The sequence below is a fragment of the Mustela erminea genome, chromosome 14 (genome assembly GCF_009829155.1).
Source record: "Mustela erminea isolate mMusErm1 chromosome 14, mMusErm1.Pri, whole genome shotgun sequence".
NCBI classification, from domain to species: Eukaryota; Metazoa; Chordata; class Mammalia; order Carnivora; family Mustelidae; genus Mustela; species Mustela erminea.
In genome coordinates, this window is record NC_045627.1 from 28,540,091 (window position 1) to 28,566,303 (window position 26,213).

General features: G+C 36.7%; 1 pseudogene; it reads left to right on the plus strand.

The window, feature by feature from the left end:
- Positions 1 to 390: 390 nt before the first annotated feature.
- LOC116573636 lies at positions 391 to 25,876 on the plus strand (annotated as a pseudogene).
- The last annotated feature ends 337 nt before the right edge of the window (positions 25,877 to 26,213 follow it).

Genomic DNA, 26,213 nt, shown 5'->3' on the forward strand with positions numbered 1-26,213 from the left:
GTATTAAGAAAAAAAATTCAGATAAACAACTTAACATTACACCACAAGGAACTAGAGAAAGAACAAACAGCTAAAATTTTGTAGAGGAAGAAAATAACAAAGAAAAATTGGAAATAAATAAAATAGAGACCAGAATAAACCATAATAGAATGTTGAAAGTAATCACCAGTTTTTCCAAAAAAATACGCAAAATTGACAATGTTTTAACTACATTAACTAAGAAAAAAGAAGAAAGACTGAAAAACCAAAATGAGAATTGAAAGAGGAAACAAAACCATAGATATTACAGAAATACATAGTGTGATAACAGATTACTATAAACAGATAACAGGGGAAAAAAAACCCCAACAAATCAAAACCCAGGTAATTCCTAAGAATGCACAAGTTACCATGACTGAATCATCAGTCTTGAATCTAAAACACAGGAAAATCTTCTTAGAAATAAGAAATCTCCTCAGACCAATAACAAGAGTGAAAGTTGAATTGGGAATAAAAGATCTCCCAGCACAGAAAAGCCCAAATGACATGGTTTCATTGGTGAGTTCTACCAAATATTTAGAAAAATAATTGACGGCTTTTATAAAACTCTTACAAATATTGGAACAGAGGGAAAAAATTTAAAATCATTCTATGAAGCCTATATTACCCTGACACCAAAACAGATAAAAACAGCACAAGAACAAAATGTCTAGTTTGTCTAATATAAGTATTGCTACTCAGACTTGCTTTTGACATTAATTTACATGATAAATATTTCTCCACCCCCTCACTTTCAGTCTGCAGATGTCTTTAGGTCTAAAATGAGTCTCCTGTAGGCAGCATATAGATTTTTTTAAAAATCCATTCTGACACCCTATGTGTTTTGATTGGAACATTTAGTGCGTTTGCATTCAAAGGAATTACTGATAGGTATGTATCTATTGCCATTTTATCACTTGTTTTGTCATTGTAGAGATTTCTTTGATCCTTTCTTGTCTTTGTCATTTTCATCTCTGCTGTACACTCAAAGAGTCCCCTTTAATATTTCTTGCAGGGCTTGTTTAATTATCATGAATTCCTTTAGTTTTTGTTTGTCTGGGAAACTATCTCTCCTTCTGTTCTAAATGACAGCCTTGCTGGATAGCACATTCTTGGCTCCAGGTTTTTCTCATTCAGCATTTGAATACATCATGCCACTCCCTTCAGTCTTGCAGAGATTCTGTTGAAAAATACCTTGATAGCCTTATGGGCTTTTCCCTTATATGTACTTTGCTTCTTTTTGTCTTGCTGTTTTTAATTTTTTTTCTTTATCACTATATTTTGCAAATTTAGTTATAATATATCTTGGTGTTGGCCTCCTTTCATTGATTTTGATGGGAGTTTCTGTGCCTCCTGGATCTGGATGTCTGTTTCATTCCCCAGATTAGGGAAATTTTCTGCTGTTATTTCTTAAAGTAAAAGTTCTGCCTCCTTTTCTCTCTCATTTTCTGGGACTCCTGTAATATAAATGTTATTACATTTGATAGAGTCACTGAGTTCCCTAAGTCTGTTCTTGTGTTGAGTAGTTCTTTTTCTTTTTCATTCATCCTCACTATTTTCCATTATTTTGTCTTCTAGGTCAATAATTATTCCTCTGCTTCTTCTAGCCTGTTATTCATTGCATCAAGCCTGTTTCTAGTCTCATTTATTGCGTTCTTCATCTCTGATTGATTCTTTTTAAACTCTTTTATCTCTGTTTTAAGGGTCTCCTTTGTGTCTTTTATTCTTTTCTCAAGCCCAGCAAATACTCTTAATTATTGTTTTAAATTCTCTATCAGGCATGCTACTTTTATGTTTCTCTTAGATCTCTGGCCATGAACTCACCTTGTTCTTTCATTTGGGATAAATTCCTCCATCTTGGCATTTTATCTAAGTCTCTGCCTATTTCTGTGTACTAGAAAAGCCAGTTATGTCTCTTACTCCTAAAAGGGATGTCCTTATGAAGATGAGGTCATGCAGTGCCTAGGACCTGGCACTTCACAGAGTATCTGCTGTGTGAGGCATGCACTCTGTTGTTGTCTTTCAGCTGCTCTGTTCTTTAGGCCAGTCATATGGAGAGGTTATTCTTCCTGCTATGGGCAGTATTTGGTCCTTGGCCCGAGTGTGGTGAGTTTTAACTAAGTGTGCTCTGGTCTGCTTGTGAAATGAGGCCCGACATCAATTCTACCAGAGCTGAGTCCCTGCAGAACTCTGTGGTTGGGAGATGTGGTGTGGGCAGGGTTTTGTGCTAGTCGTCTGGGGGAGGGGCCTGCTTTGCTGGGACCCAGACAAGCATGACTGAGAAGGGCTGTACCACCAGAGCAAAGGGGTGTGGGGCTTGGTGTAAGCAAGTTAGACAGAGAGTGCTGGGTTGTTGCCTGCAGTTGGCTCTGTGTTCATGTTGAGGGGTGGGGGAGGGAAATGGCACTGGTCAACTCCTTTGTTCCAGGAGAGGCATCTCTGGGAATGCTGCTTCTCAGGGACGCACTCTGGGAAGAGCAGTTAACTCTTCACTGTGTGCCCCAGGCATTCTTTAGATCACTGTTTCCATGCTGTCTGGCCCCACCCCCCCCAGATTGTTTTCCTGCCTTCTGTCCGGAAGCAGGATAGTGCCCTCTGCACTCTATTCCAGTCAAGCCTGCTGACCTTTAAAACTCTAGGTTTAATCCCCTTTGGTTGCAAGAGCTCACAAAATTCAGCTCCTCTTTTTTTCCAAGCCAGTCGCTTTGGAAATGTTCTCCTTGTACATTCCCTTGTGTGTTCTTCTCTCTCTCACCCTTTTCTGTGACCATAGTTCCCTCTCCTCCACAGCACCCATGATCCATTTCTCCCTTAAATCATGTCTCCATACCTCCTACCTTCTTTGATGTGGCCTCTTATCTCCCTTTAGTTGTAGAGTTTTTCATTCAGTCTTCAGGCTGACTTCCAGTATATTTAGGATGATTTTATAATTATCTAATGGTGTTCATGGAATGGGGTAAGCCGAGGGTCCCCCTACTCTGTCACTATCTTCTCATCCTGTATCTCTTATTGTTAACAATTAGAAAGCTGGACAAAATATATGACACAATTGTTTTCAGACATTAAACACAATGAAGGAATGTGATTTTTGAAAGAAGATAAGCACATAAAGTGAGTGGTACAATTGTCCTGGTTCTATGCCTGAAAACGTTTTCAAACCACAGTACAGGAAATGGAAATTCAAGCAGCCCAGCAGTCTTATTGATTGGAGACCTAGAGACCTTAAGAAAGGCTGGAGTGGCTAGAATTTGTGAGAGATATATGCATGGAAATAGCTCCAGAACTAGGTTTACCAGAACCTAGCAAACTGGAGTTTTATCAGAACTTATGCTTGTGTCTGTCCTTGAGGTTTGACTGAACAACTATATGTATGTGCAAGAGTAACATTCATGAAGCTGGACAAAAAACAGATGAGGATAAAAACAGTTTCTGGGATAAGGGTTGGAGTTTTCAACCAAACAACTCCCAGAATTTACACAGGACTTGGAATCATTTAAATCCCAAAGTCTATGGAGAAGCCTTAAATGAATACAAAGAACAATCATTAAAGTTTTATACAGAGAAAACTAGTCTAGACTCACAATCAAAAAACTTGAAAACAAAACTCAAAATGATCAAACTGATATGTAAATTATTTAAATATCTGCAGGAACAAAGTTCAACATTCATTAAAGAAATATAACAAAATCTAACATGTCAAAAAATAAAATCACAGTGTCCAGGAACCAATAAAAAATTATTAAGTATGACAAGAATTAGAAAAATTTAGTGTATACCCCCAAAATTTAGAAAAATAAAAATGACTGAGGAGACATCCAGTTTCTGATCTGGCAGGTTGAGAGCTTGGAAGTTGTCACTCTTATTTTCACAACAAGAAAAAAGCCAAACAAGTTGAAAATCAACAACTATTAAAGTCTTTAAGATGATGAAGATCACAAGACAAACCACTTACTCCAAAATTGGAGGACAGAGAGAATCAAAACTTATTAGAGCAGAAACCCAGTAATAGAAACTTCTGCGAGAACTAGCACTGAGGTAGAAAAACTTAAACTGTAATTGATGAATTGCTAGAGGCTCAGTGAAGATAAATTTATGAGTTAAAACTCCAGGGAGGGCTGTATTAGGGGGTCCCCATATTTTCATTATTATTATTATTTTTTTTTATCTCAGGAAACCCTACAGGTTATCCAGTGAAAACTGAAGAAAAATCATCTGTGCTTTCAGCAGAAGGAAGGTAAAAGTGATAATTTTGAAGTATGCACAGAATGTTCTGTTCTTCCTAAAAAGGCTTGCCTTTAAGAGAAACTGTTTTACCAGAACCTAGCAAACTGGAGTTTTATCAGAACCTAACTGACCTGGTGAAAGGAAAATACCCAACTGTATTCCTCTCTAGCATCCCTCATCTAAGAATGAACACAAAATAAAACACCTAAAAAGCATTTATGAAGGAAACAGCTCCGAAGTACAGGCTCACTAAAGGACTGAGAACTAATCATAGGACTATAGACTGTTTTCTCTTCATCATAGCAATAGGGCTGACTTACCTTATTTTTTTTTTAAACCCAGTACATTATGTTCAACATTCAGCAAATTTACAAGGCATACTCAAACACAAAACAAAGTTTGAAAAGACAGAATAAGCATCAGAATCAGACTCAGATATGTCAGAGGTACTAAAATTAACAGAGCAGGGATTTAAAATCTATGATTAATATGCTAGGGGTTCAATATTTAAGAATATAAAGGTGATGTAAGCAGAGATATGGAAAATTAGTATCATTAGGATATCAGAAAGTATCAAAAGGAAATGCTAGAAATAAAAAACCCGTAATGGAAGTGAAAAAAACGACATTGATGGGATCATCAGTAGATCAGACATGGCCAAAGGAAGAAAAGTCAATGAGCTTGAAGAGATGACAACAGAACTTCCAAAACCAAAACCAAAATGCAACAAGAAAAAGAAAATGTCAAAGAACAGAATATGCAAGAACTGTAGGACAATTAAAAAACGGTTTAATATGTGTGTCATAAGAATACCAGAAGAAGAAAGAGAAAAAGGGACAGAAGAAAAATTTGAAATGATGATTGAGAATTTTCCAAACTTAATGGCATATACTGAAGTGTAGATACAAGAAGTTAGGGGAACATCTAGTAGGACAAATATTAAAAAATGAAAACCTGAGAATATCATATTCAAACTCCAGGAAATCCAAGACAAAGGAAAAATTCCTCTTTTTCCAGAGGAAAAAATATATTAACTCTGGAGGAGCAAAAATAAATTGTGTCAGATTTCACTTTAGTAACCAGAAAAACAAGAGAATGGAGTGAAATAAAGTGTTGAAAGAAAAAAAAAAAAAAGACCAAATGATACAAGAGTGTTGTATCCAGCAGAATTCTTCAAAAGTAAAGGAGAAATGAAAATTTCTCAGCCAAGCAAAAATTGGGCAAACTCCAGGACCTGCCTGAATATAAATGTTGAAAGAAATTCTTCAGAAAGAAGAAAAGTACTTTAGGTCAGAAATTTGGATCTATAAAAACAAAAGAAAAGTGTTAGAAAAGGAAAAAATAAAGTAAAATAAAATCTTATATTTTTCTTATTTTAATTAACTTAACAAATAATGGTTTGCACAAAATAATGATAGCAACAGTATATTCAGTGATTATAGTTCATAGATAAGTGAAGTGAGTGACAGCAATGTTATAAAAGAGGAATTAGATATACTCTGTAATAAGGTAATTATACTACACATGAAATGATTCAAAGAGGACTTATATTAGTTGTAAATGTACATTGCAAAATCAAAACGAGCCTCTAAAAAAAAGTGAAAAAGGAAATATAATTGATATTGATAATTGATAATGTGGAATTGATATTCTATGGGAGAAATCGAGAAACAATAAGCAAATAACTAAGTAAAATATGTAGTATTTTGAATGGTGATATTATTCTGTGGTATATTTTGTTTGGGTCTTTATTCAAAGACACCAGCTCTACCAAGACACTTCCAAGACAAGGGGAAATTAGAAAATGGACTGATACTGCATGGTATTGTTAATTTTGTTAGATTTGATGATGGCATTGTGGCTGCATTTCCAAAGAAATAAAAGTATTTGTCATTTAATGATGTAGACTTAAGCATCTGTGGGTAAGATAGAATCAGATTGCAAATATTTGATAATCCTTGTTGTTGGATGATAAATATGTGAGAAAGGGTCTTTATATTATTTTTATCTAATTTTTTGTATATTTGAAATATTCCTGTAATACTTTTTTTAAATAGAAGGCAATGGATGAGGGTAGTGGACAGCTTGTGCAGGGAGTGTGGCAAGACCAAATAGAGAGAGCACTTAAGAAAATGGCATTTTGACCAAAGTTGAAGGAGGTGGGAAAGGAGTTTTGTTTCTCTCTGAGGAAAGAGACTTGGGCAGACCTGGGAGCTACTGTAGAGGCCTGAGGTATGAGTGTAAGAAGGGAGGAATGTATTCCAGAGAAAGCTAGGCAAAGCCCTAAATAATGAAAATATGGAGAAAGTTAGTTTTCTTTCAGCTTTATAGATAGTAATATTGTACCTTATTGTGTCTGTGCAACAGAACATTTTTGTAAAGCATCACGATGCAAATTAAGTTGTGGCATCATTTTGATACCAATTATTCAGAGTTTAAAGAAAAAAGGAATTGAATTTGTAATTGAAATTGTAGAAATTAGGAGTCTTAAAATCCCCAAATTCCTGGAGCTTTTCATATTAGAAATGAAAAAGCTACTAAGCATCCTATAGGTTTTTATTTCTAAAAATTTAAATATCAATAGCTATTTCCCACAAAGAAAAAAGTTCTTTTGATTCCTCAATAATTTTTTAAAAGATTGAAGGGTTTTTAAGGCCAAAAATGAGCATGATTCTATAAATTATTCCCAGCTGTGACCAGTTTTACTGAGGTAAAATTAACAACAGTGTTACATAGTTTCAGGAATATAATAAGTCAATTCAACAACTCTATGTTACTCAATGCTCACTATAGTAAGGATAGTTACCATCTGTCTGAATGAAGCATTATTAAAATATTATTGACTATATTCTCTATATTGTACTTTTTATCTCTGTCACATTTATTTTATAACTGGAAGTTTCTAACCCTTAATCTCCTTTATCTATTTCATTCATCCCCCCTCCACTTCCCCTCTGGCAACTAGCAGTTTATTCTTTGTATTTAAGAGTCCATTTGATTTTTAAATTTTTTTTTTATTCCACTTGTAAGTGAGATCATATGATATTTGTCTTTCTCTGTCTGACTTATTTCACTTAGCACAATACCTTCCAGCTCCATCCATGTTGTTGCAGATGTCATGATCTCGTTCTTTTCTATGGCTGAGTAATATTCCATTATATACATATATATCTCCCATCTCCTTTATCCATTCATCTATCAATGGAAATACTTGGATTGCTTCCATATTTTATAAATAATGCTGCAAAAAATATAGGGATGCATGTATCTTTTCAAATTTGCATTTTTATACTTTTTCAGTAAGTTCCCAGTAGTGGAATTATTGGATTGTATGGCATATCTGTTTCAAATTGTTTGAGGAACCTCCATACTGTTTTCTACAATGGCTACACTAATTTGCATTCCCACCAACAGTGCATAAGGGTTTCTTTTTCTCCACATCTTCACCAGCATTTGTTATTTCCTATCTTTTTGAATATAGTTATTTTAACAGGTATAAGGCGATCTCATTGTGGTTTTGGTTTGCATTTCCCTGATGATGAGTGATATTGTGTACATTTTCGTGGGTCTGTTGGCCATTTTATGTCTTTGGAAAAATGTCCATTCAGGTCCTCTGCCCATTTTTTAATTGGATTATTTGTTTTTTTGGTATTGAGTTGTATAAACTCTTCATATCTTTTGCATATTAATTTTTTGTTGTATATATAATTTACAATTATCTTCTCCCATTCAGTAAGCTACCTTTCTTTTTTCCTTTCTTTCTTTCTTTCCCTCTTATCTTTTCCTTCAATGTGCAAAGGCTTTTTTTATTTTAATGTAGTGCCAATAGCTCATTATTGCTTTTGAATTTGTTGGCCTGAAGAGACATATATAGAAAAACATTGCTAAGGCCTATATCCAAGAGTTTACTGTCTATGTTCTCTTCTAAGAGTTTTATGGTTTCAGTTCTCACATTTAGATCTTTAATCCATTTTGAGTACGGTATGTAAAAGTGGTTCAGTTTCATTCTTTTGTGTGTAGTGTGCAGTTTTCTCAGTGTCATTTATTGAAGAGACTATCTTTACCCCATTGCTTCCTTTGTCAAAATTAATTGACTATATAAGCATGGGTTTATTTCCAGGATCTGTTTTATCCATCAATCTGTGTATGTGTGTATATGTGTGTGTGTGTGTGTGTGTGTGTGTGTACTTATGTATGTATATAAATAAATAAGTAAATAAATTTATTTAAATTTTTAAATATGTTAGTAACCATATTGTATATCATTAGTTTTTGATGTATTGTTCCATGATTAATTGTTTGCATATAATTTTATGTTAGTACAATGCTGTTTTGATTACTTAGCTTTGAAGTATATCCTGAAATCTGGGATTGTGATACCTCCAACTTTGTTGTTCTTTCTTAGAATTGCTTGGGTTTTTCAGGGTCTTTTGTAGTTCAACACTTTCATCAACATTTTCATATTATTTGTTCTAGTTCTTTGAAAATTGCTCTTGGTATTTTGATAGTGCATTGTTGTATGAACATTTTAGCAGCATTTTTCTTCCAATGCACAAACATGAAATAACTTTTTATTTGCTTGGGTCATCTCCCATTTCTTTCATCAATGTTTTATAGTTTCCAGAGTAAAAATCTTTCAGTTCCTTCATTATGATTATTCTTGGGTATTTTATTAGTTTTGGAGTGATTATAAATGGGATTGTTTTTCTTAATTTCTCATTCTGCTACTTTGTTTTTAATGTATAGAAATGCAACAGATTTCTGTATATTAATTTTATATCTTTCAACTTTTTAAAAAATATTTTATTTATTAGAGAGAGAGTGAGAGAGCACGAGTGGTGGGAGGAGCAGAGGGAGAGGAAGAAGCAGACTCACCACTGAGCAGGGAGCCCAATGTGGGGCTCTATCCCAGGACCCCGAGATCATGACTTGAGCCAAAGGCAGATGCTTAACCAACTGAGCCACCCAGGTGCCATGTATCTTGCAACATTACTAAATTTATTTATCAGTTATAATATTTTTTGGTAGAGTCTTTGGGGTTATTATATAAGGTATCATGTCATCTACAAATAATGATAGTTCTGGGATCCTGGGTGGCTCAGTGGGGAGCCTCCACAGGGATTTTGACCAAATTTAATTTTCTTCCTTGTCATTGTGTATTTTTAAAATGTATTGTATGTGTTGTTAATTTTTCTTTTTCATTCACTCTTTATTTTCTCATTTTTTCTTTTCTTTTTCTCACTTTTTATACTTATATACTTTTTCTCAGTCTTTTAAAATTTAATTTGTATTTATTTTATTTATTTTTGTTTGGCATTGTATTTTGATTCCATGAAAAGATCAATTTGTTGGATGGGCTTTAGAAGTGACTTTATTTTTAAGTGAATTGGACAAAACCTCTTGTCAACTTAGCTCAGTTTTTTTTTTTTTTTTAAATTTTTATTTTTTTTTTTATTTCCAGCATAACAGTATTCATTATTTTTGCACCACACCCCGTGCTCCATGCAATCCGTGCCCTCTATAATACCCACCACCTTAAGCTGATTTTTGGATTCCTTAACTCCAAGCTTGGCATAATGTTGCCAGGCCTCTCTGTCATCTCTGCTGAGGAGGAGACCCACATTGCAACTGCTGACTCCTTGAGACCATCAGCAATGGTATCTTGGTAAAAGCTAAGTTTGTCTAACCCATCCTGACTGGAAAAGAGTTGACTGAGAAGATCATTGATGAAATTCGGTAGAACTCCTTGAGCAGTGTGTAAGAGGAAAAGGCGTGAAGGAAACTTTTTCAGTGTCTGATATACAGAACTGCCACCAAAATATATTGATTGTAGAAACCTAAAGGCAGAAAACTTGCTCTGGATGTTCACATGAACATCAAGTTTTGCTTCAGAAATGAATTTTGCAATAAGCTAGATACTTCTATGACAGCACCCTCCCCCCCAACTCCTCACCATGCTGCCCTAGAACTCTTTCAGGTTCAAAAGTACACCATGGACCAGAGGTGCATCTGTGGATCCCAAAAGTCATTCTATATAAATTATTCAGGGGATTCCTGCCTTTTGAGGAACAGAACTTCAAGGTGCTGTGGAAGCGGGCGCTGAGCAGAAAATACCATATTCCCTTTTACTTGTCCATAGAGTATGAAAACCTGGCCAAGAAATTTCTCATTCTCAACCCAGTAAAGAAAGGCACTTTAACCCACTGAGCCAGCCAGGCGCCCGCAAGAAAGGCCCTTTAAAACAAATGATGAAGGCTCATTTGATGAATGTGTGAGACATGAAGAAGAGGAACGAAAGCCCTAGATGGAAACACTCCCTGACTACAAAGACCCGTTTGGTGGTGTTCATGGGTTAGATATATGAAGAGATGCAGGACTCACTGTTGGGCCAAAAGTACTGTAAGATAATTAATGGCCTTCTGTCACCTGGTCTGCAAGAGATATGAATTTGAGGTCTATGGCATCACTTTAATGGATGAGGGGCTTTGACCTCTCTGTATCCTGAATTCTTTGCCCTTTTTTCTTCCCAGAGCTGAGCATTGCTCCACAAGCTGCTGTGCAAAGGATATTTGTTCCCCCTTATCAAGTGTTTATGTTTCTTCTATGTTTGTGGGGGAAGAGAGATGGTTCTATAGAAATAAAAAACCCAAATTAAAAAAAAAAAAGTAAAAATTTAATAGACATAAAAATGACAGAAATGCCAAAATTACCAGACAAGGACATTAAAAAGCCCACTATAAATATGTCATATATATATATATATATATATATATATATATATATATATATATATTCAAGTATTTAGAGGAAACATAGGGCATGGCCAGATGATAAAAGGAAGATATAAAGGAGAAACCAATAAGACTTTTAACGGTGAAAAATATCTGAAATTAAAATTTACTGAATGGTATTACCACTATATTAAGTACTGCAGAAGAAATGATCAATGAATGTGAAGCTATAGCAAAAGATATTAGCCAAAGGGAAGCACAGAAAGAAAGAAGGATGAAAGCAAACAGAGCTTCAGAACCGATGGGCTGACAAGCGACCTAACAAAATTATTAAGTAGAGTCTCAGAAGGAGAGAAGAGAGGGAAAGAACAAAAATATTTTTGAAGAAATAATGAAAAAATGTTCTATATATGATGCAGCTTATTAACTCACAACCCAAGAAGGTAAATAAGCACCACTCAGAGAACACACACATACCCACACCTCAAGGCAATATCACAATGAATTGCAAAGAATCAGTGATAAAGAGAAATCTTAAATGCATCCAGAGAAGAGAGACACATTATATAAAGGAACTAACAATAAGAAATATCTCTGACTCCCCAATGTCCATAATCCCACCCCCTTCTCTGGAGGGTATGTGCTTTGGTGAGTGCTGTGAAGTGTGTAAACCTGGTGATTCACAGACCTGTACCCCTGGGGATAAAAATATATGTTTATAAAAAATTAAAAATTAAAAAAAATAAAAAAAATAAAAAAAAATAAAAAAAATAAAAGTGCAAAAAGAAAAGAAAAGAAAAGAAATATCTCTGACTTTTTGTGAGAAATGAAGTATGCCAGAAGGCAGTTGTATAACATCTTTAAAGTGCTGAACTTATATAGTGTTAATGTAGAATTTTATATTCACAAAAACTGTTCTTCACAAATGAGGGTAAAATAAAAACCTTTCCAGAGACACCAAAGCTTAGCGTATTTGTTGTCAGAGGACCTTCACTATAAGAAATGTTAAAGTATGTTCTTCAGGCTGAAATTATATACCAGATAAAACTTGGATCTTTACAAAAAATGAAAATGTTTAAAGTAGTAAATATGTGTACATACACATGAGTTTTACCCCCATTGTTTCAAAAATTTTTGATGGGAACTTACAGTTTAAAGCTAAATTAACAACAATATATTGTGGGGTTTATAATTTTTGTAAAATAAAATGATTCACAACAATAGCACAAAATACTCAATGAGCATTTAAAAGTACACTGCTGTAAGGTTTTTACATTCTATGTGAGCTGGTATGATATTTGAAGATAGACTGTAAAGAGTTAAAGATGTATTTGTAAACTATAAAGCCAGCCAGCCTAAAACATAAAAATAAAATGTAGAGCTAATTAACAAATAGAGGAGATAAAGTCATAAAACCTACCCGACCAGAAAGAAGGCAGAAAATGGTGGAAAGAAACAAGGAACAGAAGGAATAAACAAAACTAAGAGGAACATGGTAGATTTATACCAAACCTATTGATAGTTACATTCAATTTAAATGTTCTGAACACTCCAATTTAAAGGCAGACATTTTTGTCAGACTGGATAGAAGTTAGAACCAAAAATATGCGGTCTCTGAGAAACACCTTAACTATATAAAAAGGTATTGATTAAGGGGCGCCTGTATGGCTCAGTAGGTAAAACCTCTGCCTTTGGCTCAGGTCATGTATAATCTCAGGGTCCTGGGATAAAGCCTGTCATTGGGCTTCCTGCTCAGTGGGGAGTCTGCTTCTCCCTCTCCCGCTGCCCCTCCCGCTCAAGCTCTTTCTCTCTCTCAGATAAATAAATAAAATCTTTAAAAAGAGAGAGAGAGATTGGTTAAAAATGAAAAAAAAAAAAAACCACAAAAAGATATAGCATGAGAGCAGTATAACAAACATAAATTAATATATTATTAGACAAAGATAACTTCAGAACAAAGAATCATAAGAGATAAAGAGGAATTTTTAATAATGAATGAATTCATTTATAATTCTTATAAATAAATTCTTATTAATAATCCTAAATATATGTGGTCCTATAATAGATATTACAAAATACATGGAGTAAAAATTGATAGAACTGGAAGGATTACATTGAAAAATCTAAAGTAATAGTAAATTTTAAAACTCCCTTCTTATTAGAACAATTGGACATTTGATAATTATTTAGAACACAATGCTATCAGCTAACTTTACCTAATTTAATATATGGAACATATATGGAACACTTCTCCCAGCTACAGGAGAATGCATATTCTTTGTAAGTTCACACTGAACATTCAACAAGATAGACTCTATTCTGGATGACAGAATAAACCTCAACTAACTTAAAAGATTTTGAAATTAAACTAGAAATAAATAACAAAAAAGGTATCTGGAAAATCCCCCAATACTTGAAAATGAAGCTACACATTTCTAATTAACTTATAAAAGAAGAAATCACAAGGGAAATTAAAAAAATATTTTTAACTGAATGAAAATGCAGCATCTCAAAATTAGACACAGTGAAAGCACTACTTAAAGAGAAATTTATGTCTTTAAAAGCTTATATTGGAAAAGAGGTCTAAAATCAATTATTTAAGCTTCCACTTGAAGGAGGTGGAAAAAAAAAAATAAAGCAAACCCAAAGTAAGCAAAAAGAAGGAAATTGTAAAGAGAAAAAATCAATGAAGTTTCCAGAGGAAGACTTTGTGAATTCTGAGAATAACCATAATTTATATTGCCTTTAAGTTCTTTATTGTTACTATTCTTGTCTTCTCTCTCCTGTCTCCAGCATGTGCTAAGAGCTACATCTTGGTCTCCACAGTCATGGAGACCTGAAAGTAAGGTCTGTTACGAAAGTAGAGGCAAAATGTCCCAGTGTTAGGCAACAGCAGCCAGACAGAAAATGATTTCAGATGATAAGAGGAAGTCTGTGGAGGAACAGAGCAGTGGCGTAAGGCCAGCTGGCTGGCAGCAGTAGTGAGCCACAGTAGGATAGACACGAGAATCATACAAAGTTTTTCTGGAGATTCCTAGAGACATGTGGACAAAGAAACCTGGAAAAATATTGGGCTTTGTATAGTCACCTAGGATCAGGAATCTGAGATTAAGGAATTAGGGAAATATGTTAGTGCATGGGCTAGTTAAGTGTGTAATAGTTGAGCCAATGATTTTGGTAAAGCTATTTTCTCTTTTCTCTATGGTTAAGAATGAGCATCACTAGAATTTTTCACTGTATGGGAAGGGTAATGTGCTTAATTTAGGAAGAGAATTGGTTGATGAGACATGAGAGTTCAAAGGGGAAGCTATAAGTAATAATACATGTGGCTTAAGATGTTTCAACCAAACGCTGCCGTATAGGAACCAATGTGTTAGGCCGTGGCCACTTTTAAATAGTGGGGACTCCTACTAGACCCCATCTTCTGATTTCTCATACAATACCTTTCCCATTTATTGTGATTTTTTTTTTTTTTTTTTTTTTTTACTGATTAAAGTGTACAAGAAATCAAGTTATTGGGAAGTCATTTATTTAGCAAATATTTATTGAATACTTTCAAAATGCCATGCACTATTTTAAGTTTTGGAGACACAGCAATGAACACAAGAGACATCTTCTTGGCTTTCATGGTACCTACCTTCTAATATGAGGGAAGATAGAAAACATGCACCTGTGGTTAAAAAGTAAATAGAGAAGATAATTTCAGTGCTATCAAGAGGAAAATATCTTGTGATTGAGTGACTGGAAGAGAAGTGGGAGTGACATTAGACAGAATGATCAGGAAAGGCCTCTTTGCACAGTGGCATCTGAGTTGATGTTGAATGATGCGAAGACAGCCCTCCATGTGAAGAGCCTTCCAATAAAGAAAAGGACAAGTCTTCAAGCTGGAATATGCTATTTGCAGCTGGATTGGTCTAGGAAAGGCAACGACAAATAACAAAGGAGATCTATGGCATGATTCAGGAGAACTATTTCTGGTTCTCTTTCCACCACCATTTAACTCTGCTCTTCAACTTTTTCACCTGTTAAATGGGTATAATCAGTGCCTCTTCTGTTTCCCAAACTTATAGGATGGGCAGAAACATTGGATAATATAATGTATGTGAAAACAACCCGAAAATCTAAAAAAAAATCCTCAGGCCAGCTGGAGTTTAGGACGAGAACAACCACTGAGAGCTGGAGAGCTGCCTGATCTCCTGCAGAGGCCAAAGGATCCCCCACTGAAGTTTTCTTCACTCTGGTTCATTTGCTTACGTGTGCTGGAAAATTAAAAACAAACAAACAAAACCCCAAAATGGGATGTCCTCTCCCCTCCCCAAGGATAAAGGTATTAGTGTTAGTTTAAGAAAACAGGTTAGGACCTGTGAAAGGAAAATGCTAGGGGAGAGTAGAATGTGTTTCAATATTACATTATTCCTTGGAACAGTAGGGAGGAAGAGACCTTCTTACTTGTCAGTATAGTTTAGCACCAAACCATGCTGTACTTAGGCTCCTGCCCAATCCCAGAACCACATTCTGCCTGAAATGGGGTGAATGCTTTAGGGATATGTTCAAATTACTTCCATCAGGGCAAAGCCAATAAATGCATTAGGGAGCTTTAAAAAAGCTTTTCTCTTGTTTAAGAGGAAGATAAATAATTACATTTGAGTTTATGACCCTGGTTTTTAGGACAAGTTTTAAAACCAGTTTCCAGCCCCACAGTGATGACTACAAAATGCACACACCCACGCGCGCACGCGTGTGTGTGCGTACACACACACACACACACACACACACACACACACACACACATACTGGTATTTTGAAGATACCAGCCCATTATTCATCCAGGATGAGTTCAGCTAAATGAAACAGAACAGAAAGGAAACAGTTTCCAGGAGACAGAGGTACACTGAAAGGAATCCACTGCTTTGGGAGAATTGAAGAAAGGTTAGTCAAATTTCACAGACGGTCTACAACTCTTCATGAATAATCTATGAAAGAACTAAAAATAGGACAGCCCTCCACAATGCTGAGTATTTATGAGGTAATAATAGAACACGCATGTAGATTGCTTACTGGGGACATCTCAGGCCGTCTGAATGGTTATCTCATTTAGGGAAGTACTTCATATCTATAGATATATAGATGGGGGTGTAGTTCTTACTGAATGATGTAATTTATGGAATTTAATGTAGCCTCCTTAAATCTAAATCTTTTAGAAGGATGGTAACAATTCTATTTTGCCACCATCTATGAAATGTCATAGGGCCACATTTAGATGGGTGACAGGCAGCAAGCTGAGCTATAAAACTAGTTCCTTTCCTCAAAAGTCTTCATGCCTACTTAGGGCAGAGGTGACAAAACTGTAGAAAAGCCTTTAATGAACATTTCTGTTGCTTCTGACCCCTCTTCACTTCCATTTAAGAAGACTGGATTCATAACCAACATTTTAAAACTAAGATATCACTTGAATTTCCAATTTCTCTTAAGAAATAACCCAACCACACTAGGCTTGTGTTCTTGCATGTGCTACGATTATTTGGCATGGAGGGGCAACTCCCCCTTGGACTGGACATATTGATCTTTTCCCTAGGTCCTCACCTGGCCCATTTATGTGCTCCTTCAGTTGGTTTTTAACCCCTGATTTGGAGACATTATGTATGATTGTCCCCCACCACTCTTGTTGCTTTATGATGCAAGGTTTGGCACATAAGCATATCTCTATCTTGTAAGTAGGTTTTGTTCTAAAATTCAGTTGTAGGTCAGTTTTCTGGAACTAGACCCATTTAGCCACAGGAAAATATTATATTTCATTTTACAAATATTAACTGAAGTCCTACCAAATGCAAATCACTATGCAAGGCACATGGGAAAGAGGGCACATGGAATGATAGATACAGTTCTTGCTCCCAAAAAGTCCAGGAAAGACCATTAAGGTTTATTTAACATATAGTGCATTTGAAATGAAAACATAGTGGAAATACAATTTGCAGCTACTTTCTAGATTACAGAGAAAAAGAGTTTCATGTTGCATGTTTTATCCTGAAACCTGTTTCCTATGGATAAGCAAAGAGAATAAGAAGTGGATTTTGACAGTTGTCAGTATTCAGAAGGAAAATGTTGAGAAACTGTTGGAAATTTAGAGGTGAATGCTACTTGTTTACTTAGCATTTTTAAAAGATTTTGAGCCATTATATTATTTTTCTATTTAGGAAGATGCAAAATTTAGAGTGAAAGGAGAAGAGAGCAGTGGATAGGGAAACAGAAAAGGGAAAGGATAGAAAGAAGGAAAGATGATTTTTCATCTTTACAAAGGCTATGAAAGCTAGATTGCTGAGTTGGAACTAATGAGGAGGGGCGATACACTTGTACGTGTACTCCTGATCTGACTATTGACGGAGAATGATAAAGACACTTCTATCAAAGCCAATGTCTTTCACGTCGGGAATTCTAAAGATCAGTTATCAGCCGTTTGACACAGGTGATCATTCCATTCTTCTAGAAATACTTTGGCTTGCAGGACACCTACAAAATCTGGTAGTTCATTACTTTCTGAGCTCATCTCCAACAACGTATTCTTCCTCGCTAGATTGTGGCCCTACTTGCCCTTTTCCTACCTGAAATTTCAGGGACGCCCCACTGACTCTGGTCCTTTGCATTTGCTTTTTTCCTGCTCAGAATGCTGATACCAAAGGTAAATGTTTTAGTCCTTTGTTCAAAAGTTAAAACTTCTCATGGAGACTTTTCCAAACAATCTTGTTCAAAACTTGACCCCCCAAATGAGTCAGATTCCTCCAGTCTCTCTAACTTCTCTATTTTCCCCCATAGAAATGGTCACCTTACATACTATATCTTCTACTTGTTTGTGTTTTTTGTACCCTACACTTAAATGTAAGTAGACATTTGTTTGGCTATATTTCCTAGGCTGTACTTTTCATTCTCATGACTTAACTTATTTTATAACTGGAAGCTTCTTAATCGCCATTACTTATTTCACCCTTTCCTTCACCTGCCTTCCTGTTGGCAACCACCAGTTTTCTGTTTATGAATCTGTTTCTATTTTTTGTTTCCTTGTTCTTTGTTTTATTTTTTAGATTCCACATGTAAATAAAATCATATGGCATTTGTTTTCCTCTGACTTATTTCAGTTAGCATAATATTCTTTAGGTCCATCCATGTTGTTGTGAATGGCAATATTTCATTCTTTTTTATGGCTGAGTAATATTCCATCACATATACATGGTACATCTTCTTTATCCATTCATCTATAGGGATGCTTTGGTTGATTCTGTATCCTGACTATTGTAAATAATGCTGCAGTAGATAGAGATGCATATATTTTTTTTTTCAAATTAGTGTTTTCATTTCCTTTTGGTAAGTACACAATAGTGGAATTGCTGGATCATATGGTATTTCTATTTTTAAATTTTTAGGAAACTCCATTCTGTTTTCCATAAAGGCTGCATCAATTTGCATTCCCACCAATAATGTACAAGGGTTCCCTTTTTTCCACATCTTTGCCAACACTTGTCACTTCTTGTTTTTGTATTCTAACTATTGTTACTGGTGTGAGGTGATATTTCATTGTGGTTTTGATTTGAATTTCCCTGATGTTGAATGAGAGCATCTTACCATGTGTTTGTTGGCTATCTGTATATCTTCCTTGGAAAATGTCTATTCAGGTCCTCTGCCTGTTTTTAATTGGATTATTAGTGGGTTTTTGTGTGTGTGTGTTGAGTTGTATAAGTTCTTTATATATTTTGTATATTATCCCTTACATGTTATATCACTTGCAAATATCTCTCCCATTCAGTAGGTTGCCTTTTAATTTTGTTGATGCTTTCCTTCACTGTGTAAAAGTTTTTTAGTTTGATGTACTCCCAATTATTTATTTTTGTTTTTGTTCCTTCTGGAACAAAGGGATCTGGATCTGGGAAACAGATCCAGAAAAATACTGCTAAGGCCAGTGTCCAAGAGTTTATTGCCCATGTTTTCTTTCAGAAGTTTTAAGGTTTCAGGCCTTATATTTAGGTCTTTAGGCCATTTTGGGTTTATATTTGTGCGTGGTATAAGAAAGTAGTACAGATTCATTGTTTTGCATGCTACTCAGTTTTTTGTTTTTTTTTTTTAATTTTTATTAATTTTTTTTTTATTTCCAGCATAACAGTATTCATTATTTTTGCACCACACCCCGTGCTCCATGCAATCCGTGCCCTCTATAATACCCACCACCTGGTACCCCAACCTCCCACCCCCCGTCCCTTCAAAACCCTCAGATTGTTTTTCAGAGTCCATAGTCTCTCATGGTTCACCTCCCCTTCCAATTTCCCCCAACTCCCTTCTCCACTCTAGGTCCCCATGTCCTCCATGCTATTTGTTATGCTCCACAAATAAGTGAAACCATATGATAATTGACTCTCTCTGCTTGACTTATTTCACTCAGCATAATCTCTTCCAGTCCCGTCCATGTTGCTACAAAAGTTGGGTATTCATCCTTTCTGATGGAGGCATAATACTCTATCCCCAGGGGTACAGGTTGGTGAGTGCTGTGAAGTGTGTAAACTTGGTGATTCACAGACCTGCTACTCAGTTTTTGAAGGAAGAGATTTTTGTCTGTTTTACTTATTGCTGTACTCTTCCTACCCAGGATAATATAGAGTTTGGCCTCAATAAGTACTTACTGAATGAATGAATAAAAAGAAGTGGTGTAACTAATTATTTTATCTGATAGCAACCTGGTTTAAACACCAGGTGGCATCTGGCACCTGGTTCCAATATAGTTTCCTAGATCATAATTTAGGAGAGGAGGTGAGTACAAGGCAGATTGTGATATGTCATCTAATAGAACCCATTTGGCCTTTTTTCTTCTTTATCACCAAGTCATATACCATCCTCCATTCCCTCCCCACCTCTACCATGAAGCTATATGTATAAGTTGAAGGGAGGGGTACTGACAAAATAGTGGAGGATGGCATGAGAGTCTGGCTACCTGTCTCTGTAGCTTACTTGTGTCTCTGGACTTCCTGATGCCTGATACTGATAGTGACTCTTCTATATTGTGGTGGACTACTGTTGAGTCCTCTGAACATTATGCCTTTGTGGGTCTGGAAATCCAGCTTCTGATGGGAAGCTCTGGCCACATGATCTTATATTTTAGCTAGGAATGAGTAGCATATGAGGGAGCTCTTTTTAAATGGTGTAGGAATCTCTGAAGTTAATAGAATGAGCCTTGCTACACATATAGACCTAGAAGTCTATGATATCATTCTCTGATTAGAGCTCACCATAAACTTTACACATCTGTTGTCAACACAGATACCTCTAATACCATTGGTCAGTTAGGTATGATGCCCCAAGTAGAACGGCAGCTTGCACTGTCCCTTGGACATGTTGCAGATCTCTTTCCTGCTCTGGGATCCACTCAAAGATCTAAGTCTTCCAAGTCTCTCAGTAAATGGGTGGAAGCACCATCCCAAATTGTGGCATATGTTTTCTACCATAGTGCTGGGGTTTATGAGATGCTATAATTTTTCCTTCACTTTGGAGAGAATGTCCCAGCATACAATCTTGGCTGGAGAGGGAAATGAGAAGGCCATTTCTTAGTCTTCCATTTGGTATTTCTCACTATAATAGCCCTTAACCTATAGACTAAAAAGCTATGCATAGGTCCAAACAACTATCAAGTATATTTATTCCAATTATACACTCAGACACTGGGGAAATGATGGTAGTGTAGGTCCACAGAACCCAGTGGACCCATAGTAAGCAGGGTGTGGGCCAGAGTTCCATTTATTGCATGTACCCATATTAACCCCACTAAAACAGAGGTCCATTTTGACGTTTTGATGTTTTGATATAAATGTTAATGGTTGTAGGACTCTGTCTTAAAATTCTCATCCAAATGTTTGGATATTTCTTTTTCTCAAGTATAAAGTTATTTGAGTAAATGGACAGAGCTCCCTTATGGAAAAATTGTTACCAAGTAACTTTTCATGGTGTCATGGAATTCTTTTTCCTGGAGACATGACATTTCCATCGGCCAGTGTATTCCAGGTCTGAGAAAGGCTCAGGTCTGGATATTGGACAAGTTTGTGAATTTTTTTTGAGGTATCCACTCCAGCCTCTTGATTATTCATCCTTAATTTCTTTTCATTTTACAGCTTGAGCAGTTTTCAAAGGCTGCCCATTTATTATGACATTTAGATTGTTGTGTTCTATTAACCATCTCCAAGTTTCTTTACAGGTTAGCTCCCCTTGATTATTACTTTGACCTTTCTATTTATTATGACAATTGTGTCCACCTTGCTTTTTTCAGTTAAGTGGATTCTTCTCAGTGGATTCAGTTACCTGGGTTCTTTTATTTGGGGATACTCTCATGTCCATTTTTATCAGGGAGCCAATTTTTTAGCAGGATCTCTTATTGCTCTGGACAACCAAAGACGGCTATCACTGAGCTTCTTATTGATGCTAGTGCCCCTCTTACTGGCATGTTACTTAACACTTTGGTAAATGGATTATCCTCTAGGCCTTTTCTTAGAACACTGTAGATGGGTGGATTTTCTGGCTTCATGTATTATATCTAATGTAGCAGCCTCACTTCTCTGAATCTTTTGATTACTGTCTTTGCCATCTGTCCCATTTATGCTTCATTAGGTGTGGGCTATTGCTTTGTCCCAGCTTCCAAGAAACACCCTAGCAGCATATTAGCACTGTCTCCTGGGGTCCTTGATGGGGTGTAAATGTTGGATCACAGAGACTGCTTACATATTGTAAACTCATCCCTTTCCAACTTCTCATTCTGTTCTCCTTGATACATCATACTCAGGTTGCAATCCCATGTAAACTCTCCTGGTTCCTGCTGAGAAATGTTGGCTAGTAGTGAAGCTGCTTTGACATATAGTTTTTAACTTATTTTAGTGACCCAGAACTACCCCAGATGGTTTGTTATAACTTTCTCCATGATCTGGTGGCCAGGAGAAAAGGTGGGACAGATCACCATAAGATATGTATTATTTTGCAAGTACAAAAGCTCTGTACCATCTTTAAGCAAAAGTGGAATGGGGAATGCAAGTCTTTAAAGAGAGAGAAGTGGACCACTTTTGAGTAGCAAGAGGATTCAGGGGAGTCTGAATGTACCCAAAGATTCAAGATGTTCTAGTGCATTGACCAATATGTTCCCATCTCAAGTCTCCACGTCCCACTCCTTCCCAGCCAGAACCCTGCCTGTATTATAAAAGACATGGAGGCATTAAAAATTCAGCCTTCTCTGTAGCTCTTTCTGGGTCCCAAATGAAGTTTTTCTGCCCTCTGGTTGCAGGAAATGAGAGTCTTTTTTATATTACTGTGGAGGCTCTTAAGATCTCTACCACCTTATGCTGGTATTATTTTACCCTCAGGCTTTCATTTACATCTCAGTTCTTCATTAGTGTCATTTTTTTAAATAGTTGCATCATAACTGCACACTAGTGATAGAATTTTCAGTCTGGAGCTAGGTGATCTAGCTTGTAAGTTCCATTTTATAGTTGTCTTCCTAGAATCATATTTGGCAGTGACTGTCCTAGGTTGGCTTTCTCAGGTGACTGTGACTGTGAGATTTGCATGCAGGAGGTTAATTGAAGAGTGCTTTTAGTAACAACACATGTGATGAGTGAGAGTTGCTTCACTAGGCAAAGGGAGAAATTGAATTATGATGTAGTTGCACGAGAGACCTCAAGAGCCTTTGTACTCTAGCACCACCAGTCACTGGATGCTGATGCCTCCAGGAAGTGGGAAGTGTATTCTTTTAGCCTAGAGTGATTCCTGGGAAGGAACTCAGTTGTGGACTATCAGCAGTCTGTACTCCTGGCAGCTGGAGAAATGGGTGCCTCAGTCTTAGAGAAGGATTTGGGCGACGGACCACAAAGTTTACCACAGTTCCCAGTAGAGATATGTTGAATGAATGATTGAATGGTCTGTAGTTACAAGCTTCTGGAATGTAGGTTCCTTTTGGGTTATTATATAATAATTAGCATAGCACCTTCCATATAATAGTTGATTGATCAGTATGTGTTCAGTTAATATATGAAAGAATAAATTTTAGGGCTCTTGTCCATCAGTAACTAATCTAGGTCCCAGTCAACACTTTGCAGGTTTTAACCATAATCCTTCTGCATTTCAGTTTTATAAATTTGCCATTCCCACAAAGAAAGATGATGTAGGTTTACTATTTGTGTGGAACAGTGACTGGGAAGGTCACTTTGAAATGTGATGATGTGAGTGGGTACTACTTTAGCCAAACTGAATTGCAGCTCTGAAATTCAACCATGATGTAGAACCCACTAGGGCATGGTGGATGTCAATTCACTGGCATGCATGGACTTAGATAGAGGCTGAGTCTTGTGTGCTGTGGAAATGCCTATTAGTTTCATTCTGAATACTTAAGAGCATACCAGACATGCTTAAAAATTCTTTCTTGGAAACAGATTGTTGGTAAGTGCTTTATTTCCTCTCTAAATACATAGTTTGTCACCACATGCATTAATTCTTCATTAAACGATGTCAACATTCTACTTGGTAGAAATAATTGTACCCTTTTCTTAGGTGCAATTATCCTGATGAAAGTAATTAGTCAATACAGCTACTTAAGAAGGAGCTCTGCATTTGGAAGGGATTCAACTTATATGTACCATGTGGTAGGGATTTAGCTTGGCACTGGATTCAACTTGGCAACACGTACAACTTCACAGAGGGCCCCTTGGTTGTCCCCCACCCCCATAAAGGTGATGTCCCAAGAAAATCTGGTGCAAAGAAAACATACTTACATGTATTAAGACCTAAAGCATATCTGTTATTCTGACAAAAATTATTTGTATACATTATTATTTTTAAATCCACATGAGAAAATAGGATCCTAATTTTGCTTTATTCTTTCTTGCTTGTTTGCCAACTCACTGAACCTTCAGCTAATGTTGTACATACACATAAATCTCTCCCTTGCCATCAACTATGCATTTGGAGTTTGGATTTTGCTAAAACAAATGTAGGAAAGCACCTCTTTAATGGTGTGAGATCTGAAAGAGTTTGTGAGGGTGGACAGTTCCTATCAAATTTTATTTTTTTTTAAGATTTTATTTTTTTATTTGACAGAGAGAGAGAGAGAGAGAGAGAGAACACAAGCAGGGGGAGTGTGAGGGGGAGAAGCAGTCTTCCCATGGAGCAGGGAGCCTGATGCGGAGCTCCATCCCAGGGTCCTGGAATCATGACCTGAGTCAAAGGCAGATGCTTAATGATTGAACCACCCAGGTGCCCCAGTTCCTACCGAATTTTAAACTTTTAAGTTATTCTCAAACAGTCTCTTTCTGTTTAAAGTAGTAAAGAAATTATTCCAAAGACTCTCAAATCTCCATGGCTAAATTTTATGGGGGTAATGCTAATCTTGATAAATATTTGTATTACACTGGTGTTTGCAACCATCAAAATTTAGAATGATCATTTTATTTCAAAGGAAAAAGACTTGGAACAAATATTGAATTCTAATGATATGTATGTCAAAGCATTTACGGACAAAGTTACCAATGCCTATCATTTAATTTGAAATGAATAAAAAATAATACAAGTTAGCCTTCTGCTCCTTCCCATTCCACAGATAGCCACATCTTTTGGTGCAGTGCCAGGCATATCCTGGAGACATGAGGGTGAAGGTTGGAGTAAATTGATCTGGCCATATTGGTCACCTGCTCACCAGGGGGCCTAAATCTGGCAAAGTGGATATTATCATCATAAAGTGACTCCTTCATTGACCTCAACTACATGGTCTACATATTCTGGTATGATTCCACCCACAGCAAATTCAACGGCATTGTTAAAGCTGAGAACAGGAAACTTGTCATCAATGGAAAGCCTATCTCTATCTTCCAGGAATGAGATTCTGCCAGCATAAATGGGGTGATGCTGGTGCTGAGTATGTTGTGGAGCCACTGGAGTCTTCACCACCATGGAGAACGCTGGGGCTCATTTGAAAGGTGGGGCCAAGAGGGTCATCAATCTCTGCCAACTTCTGCTGATGCCACCTTATTTGTGATGATTGTGAACCCTAAGTATGACAACTCCCTCAAGATTATCAGCAATGGCTCCTGCACTGCCAACTGCTTGGCCCCCTGGCCAAGGTCATCCATGACAACTTTGGCAGCATGGAGGGGCCCATGACCAGAGTCTGTGCCATTACTGCCACTCAGAAGATGTGGATGGCCTCTCTGGGCCGCTGTGGCCTGATGGCCAAGGAGCTGCCCAGAACATCATCCCTGCTTCTACCTGAGCCACAAAGACTGTAGCAAGATCATTCCTGAGCTGAAGTGGGAAGCTCACTGGCATGGCCTTCTGTGTCCCCACCCTCAATATGTCAGTCATGGATCTGACCTGCTGCCTGGAGAAGGCTGCCAAATACAAAAACATCAAGAAGGTGCTGAAGAAGGCATCAGAGGGCCCCCTCAAGGGCACCCTGCACTATGCTGAAGACCAGGTTGTCTCCTGCAACTTTAACAATGACACTTGCTCTTCCACTTTAAATGATGGAGCTGGTTTTGCTCTCAGTGACCACTTTGTCAAGCTTATTGCCTGGCATGATAATGAATCTGGCTACAGCAACAGGGTAGTAGACCAGTTCCCTGGACCACCAACCCCAGCAAGAGAAAGAGGAAGAGAGAGATCCTCAGCTGCCCCAACTTGTTCCCCAACACACTGAGAATCTCCCAACCTCTACACAGTTTCCATCCCAGAACATTTGAAGAAGGGGAGGGATTTGGGAAACCCTATATTGTCAGGTAAATAAAATATATTGTACTCAGCCCCCTAAAATAATATGAATATAAGGATGGATAGATAGAGAGTTATGTGGTAAATAAGTAGAGTAAGTTGTTAATGCTTACAATCAGGTCATAGGTATAAGGGTGTTCTGTGAAAAATTATTCAAATTTTTTTACATGTTGGAAATTTTCATAATAAAATACTGGAAATAATCACCGTTGGCACTCCTCTTGCAGTGTTCTTGAGGCAAACTTTGATCGACATGGGGTGAAAATCCTATTTATCCAATATTTATTGAGTACCTACCTTGACAAAATTTGGTGCTGGGTATGAGATTTTATTGCGATGCCATGCTTAGTAGTCCTCCTCTTTGAGTAGTCCTCTACTCTTACATACAACTAGTGGAGCAGCTCTAACTTCTCCCTTTAACTCCAATTCCAGCAGGAAGAATACAGGCAGATGTATCCCAACACTCTA